Source organism: Gopherus flavomarginatus, chromosome 18 (assembly GCF_025201925.1).
Source record: "Gopherus flavomarginatus isolate rGopFla2 chromosome 18, rGopFla2.mat.asm, whole genome shotgun sequence".
NCBI classification, from domain to species: domain Eukaryota; kingdom Metazoa; phylum Chordata; order Testudines; family Testudinidae; genus Gopherus; species Gopherus flavomarginatus.
Window position 1 is genome coordinate 2,577,558 of NC_066634.1, and position 4,996 is coordinate 2,582,553.

The window sequence follows — 4,996 nt, forward strand, 5'->3', positions numbered from 1 at the left end:
TCGAAATCACCACTCACACCCAAAGCTCTAGTAACAATTTGTCACTCCCAAGTGAAAGTCATAGATCAGCAACGCAAGAAAAACACGCTGCCTGGAAACATACCAGCGTGTGATTGAAAGATAGTTATACATTGTGACATGGAGCCTGTGTGTTTTGATGTGTGTTTATTGATCTCAAGTATCAGAGGGGTAGCTGTGTTAGTCTGGCTCTGTAAAAGCAGCAAAGAATCCTGTGGCACCTTATAGACTAACAGACGTTTTGGAGCATGAGCTTTCGTGGGTGAATACCCACTTCCTCAGATGCATGTAATGGAAATTTCCAGGGGCAGGTATATATATGCAGGCAAGCTAGAGATAACGAGGTCAGTTCAATCAGGGAGGATGAGGCCCTGTTCTAGCAGTTGAGGTGTGAAAATCAAGAGAGGAGAAACTGGTTCTGTAATTGGCAAGCCATTCACAGTCTTTGTTCAATCCTGAGCTGATGGTGTCAAATTTGCAGATGAACTGAAGCTCAGCAGTTTCTCTTTGAAGTCCGGTCCTGAAGTTTTTTTGCTACGTCTACGTGAATTAAATACTTATTCCCTGACCCCTCGAGTGGCTGGCACTTGCCCAAAAAAAATCAAAAAAGTTTTAAATGCTTAAAACGCCCTGATTTTGTGCAACTGGGGAAATGCAAAATCGATAAAAACAAACGTAAAGCGAAACTGTGGAACAGATGCTGGTTTCTCACTCACTCAGCGAGGGACGAAGTGAGTCCTCTGACAAAACCCGCTTAAGAAAGCAGCACCAGAGTCAGAACAGCTCAGAAATCTCACCATGGTCCAAGCGCTGGATCGCAGCCATGCTGGCTCTCCGGAAATGAAATCCGCTCCACCCGCTGCAAGTCACCCATTTCCCCCTTCCCTCCATGACGAATCAGGCCCTGCCGTGCCAGGAGGCTCCAGTTGCAGAGGGAAGCCACTTTTCTGAATACCGCAGACCATGGCAATGCCGCTTGCTTCCAGCCCGTGGGCGTCTGCGTCATCTGAATAATTTTTTATCAACATCCCCCCTTGGGAAAGGAGCCGGTGCTGGGTTTGGACGAGCCACCCGGGGAGATTTCTGAACTGATCTTTGCCAGAGCTGCCTTGCAACAAACGAAGCTGAATTCCAGATTAACAGCTTCCTATGCCAGAACAGACCCTTGTGAGCATCGTCTGAGCCCCTGTATGACCTGTCCCGAGACCTGCCCCCAAGTTATTCCTAGAGCCGATCTCTTAGGGAAAAAGCTTCCCAGCTTGATTTTAAAATGGTCAGGGATGGCAAATCCATTGCATCCCTTGGGTAACTGACCCAATGGTTAATTCCTCTCGCTGGTAAAGATTTACACCTTATTTCCAGCCGGATTTGTCTAGCTTCGGTCTAAAGCTGTCGGACCGTGTTAGATCTTCTAGGAGCCCGTTATTAAATATCTGTCCCCCCTGTCAGTACATCCTGCCCTGATCTATTGGGTCACCCCTTCGCCATCTCTTTGTTCAGCTCAACAGCTGGAGCTGCTGGCGTCTCCCGCGCTCAGGCCAGTTTCTAGCCCTTTAAATCATTCTCATGGCTCTTCTCTGACCCCTCCCCGACTGATCGTGAATTGCAGGCAGCAGAACTGGTCGCAGCAGGCGGATTCCCCTGTCAGTGGAGATGGGAAAGGAACAGCCCCACCCTCCAAGGTCACTGTTTTCCCATCTGACTGGGCAGCCCCCACTGACTGGCCTGTCTCTCTCCCAGCTTGGTGTGGGGCTGGCACAGGGCGGGTCCCCATTGCCAGCTCATGCCCCAGGGATGCAGGGCAGGAGGGCGCGGATGGTGACCGACAATCCAGGGAGCCTCATCTCAGTTCTGATTTGGGTTTTGGTCCAAAAAGGCTTTAAAAGATTAAGCAGCAAAGAGTCCTGTGGCACCTTATAGACTAACAAGTTTTGGAGCATGAGCTTTCGTGGGTGAATACCCACTTCGTCAGATGCATGACATGCATCTGAGGAAGTGGGTGTTCACCCACGAAAGCTCATGCTCCAAAACTTGTTAGTCTATAAGGTGCCACAGGACTCTTTGCTGCTTTTACAGATCCAGACTAACACGGCTACCCCTCTGATACTTAAAAGATTAAATTTCATTTCCTAGGAGAGACGGATGGAGAAACAGAATAGAGGGAGTACTTACCCAAGGTCATCCAGAGCCAGGGAGAGAACCCAGGAGTCCTGGCTCCCAGCCCCCTCTCCCTGCTCTAACCCACCAGACCCCACTCCCCTCCCAGGATTGGAGAACGAACCCAGGAGTCCTGGCTCCCAGCGCCCCTGCTCTAACCACCAGACCCCACTCCCCTTCCAAACCCTGGTCATGGCTACACTAACCCAGAGGTGAGGTTGCTTGGAGGCATGTCGTCCACTTGCAGAACAGGGAACTGAGCAAAATCCAAAGAGCTGACAACCGGGCACTGCAAACAGGCTGTAAAAGGAGATGGGGAGCATGTACATTTCAGCCACTGTGGGGCTGGTGTATTAATGGGGCTATGCCAAAAGAGGGCAGAGTTAAGGTGACATGGACAGCATTAACTGTGCATTCTCCCACGTGCAGACATTTGAGTTCTGCTCCACTCAGGCATGCTGCAAGGGCACGACCAAGCCCCTTAATCAACCCTCTGTGCTAAGGGCGGGGACTGACTCTTCTGCCTTGTCGAGCAGGGACAGACACACTGCTGGTCAGAATTAGTGGTGCAGCCTGATCTCTTACTGCATTCGGGCAACGTATTCATTCCCCTTACGTGATTTATTACTGCTACAGCATCTCTCCTTTTCGGGCAGCTGATTCACATGGGCTGGTCACACCCGAGAGAGATACTGGCTTTTCTTAGCACTCGTTAGGATCATTAAACATACAGCTACAAACTGCGAGTTTGTCACCCGCGCCTACGATTTGTGGCAAGCAAAGATCGCTGGTGGAGAACGGGCCAGTCGACCCAGCTACAGGAAAGCGGCCGGCCCCAAATTCCAGGGCATGTTTCCAGCTCTTCTCTACCCCGACGTCACGCGCCTCACCCTTGGCTTCAGGACTGTAGATAATCTGTATTCTCACACTCGCCCTCCAGCAGGTTCCAGGCTAATAAGCGACTCAAAGCTGTCAGCATTACACTCCGCGGCGTCCCTACAAAGCCACAACCGGCACATCTTGCAGAAGGCTCAGTAAAGGAAGTTCTCGCGGCATCGGCCACTGTCGGCAGGCAAGACACTGGACTAGACGGACCTTCGGCCTGACCCAGGCTGGCCACTCTTATGTTCCTACACCGCTCACCCACATAACGCTGAACTGGGGACAAGACCTCGGTCCAAAAACACCTTCATGGTGGCTGGGGCCTGGCGCTTAATTTAAGCTAATTGAAGGCTGAGCTCACGGCTATCAATCTCCAGGACAGCCACAATTTACCGAGTCATTACACCCACTCAGTGTAACAGCACCCGGCAGCAAGTGGAAACCAATTTCAGGGTGGGTCTAACAACCCCGAATTGGGCTCTCCAAGGCCACCCCGTGCCCCCCACTACATTTCAAGGCAAGCAGAGTAACCTTTCAGCTGCTGGAGGGTATGGAAAACCACATGCTCTTTTGTGGCCCGGGCGCAGCCACTGTGTTAAAACACACCAACAAAAACAAGGCACTTGAAAACATTGGGGAAAGGGCTTTTCTGGGACAGGCGATATCTCCGGCACCCGGTGCTCAAACGATCCCAAATCAGGGTCACTAACCCGGCCCCGCGCCCTCCTGAGGGGCACCACATTTCAAAGGGCGCCGCAGAAGCTGGTGGATTTTAGCTGCCTTTAACCAGGTCCCTGACTCAACCTGAATTACCGTGGGGGCGGTGGCTGCTGGGAACAGACACGCCTGGGCAGCTGCCCCTGGACCCATTCCCGGCCAGGTGTGCTGGGCTCCCTGCCCCGGAATAAAAGGGGGGCCCCTGAGCGGCTGCTCCGACACCCAGCCAGACGCAGCCTTGGCCACCCTGAAGCTCCCGCTTCTCCTCGTGCTGCTGGCCGCGAGGGCCCCCGGCTGCCAGGGCGTCGTCATTCCCCAGTGCCGGCTGGTGCAGCTCCTCCGGGGCATGGGCTGGAGGGCTGTCAGGAGAGCACTGGCTGATTGAGTGGGGCACCCCCCACCTGCTGTCCCACAGACCCCATCCCTCCTTCCCCTCTCCCCCCCACCACCACCAGGGCCGGCTCCCACGCCCAGCTCCTTGCAAAGAATTCAAGGGACTCATGGAGGGCTAGAGGGATGCACAGCTAGGGACAGATATTGGGATGCCTGAGGATAGAGGGATGGATGGCAGAGTGAGGTGGCAGGGAGCGGGCAGAGGGGCAGGGCCGGGGGGCCAGCAGACCCCAGCCAGCTAGGCCCACGTGGGGATGGACAGACAGACTTTGGCTCAAGGGGGCTGGATACCAAAGGCCCCAAGCAGGCCCCTGGCCCCACTGCAGAAACCCCCTGGGGACTGGGTAACCCCACCCCATCTCAGCCTCAGATGTGGGGGGCAGCGACCCCCCCCCATCGCCAATAAAGACCAAGAGCAACGTGTCTGTTTGGCCGGCAAGGGCACCACACCCGGGGAAAGGGGCATTTGAATCATCAGGTGGGGCTGGGAGCCAGGACTCCTGGGGTCTCTCCCTGGCTCTGGGAAGGGAGTGGGATCCAGTGGTTAGAGTTAGCCTGGGAAAGTGGGGGGAGAGCGCGACTGGGAGCCAAGACTCCTGGGTTCTCTCCCCAGCTGTCACTGACTTCCTCCTGAGCATGGGCCAGTCCCATCCACCCACCTACCTCAGTTTCCCCATGGGGCTTGCACTCCTCTTACCACACCCACCCTGTGCTCAGGTGCCAGGCAGGACGCCAGGGAAGATGGGCTCCCCCCACCAAGGGGTAACGGTTTCGTAGCCCCGGGGGGGCCGTCCCTCCCTAGGGAAGCAGAGGCAGGACCCGGCCCTCA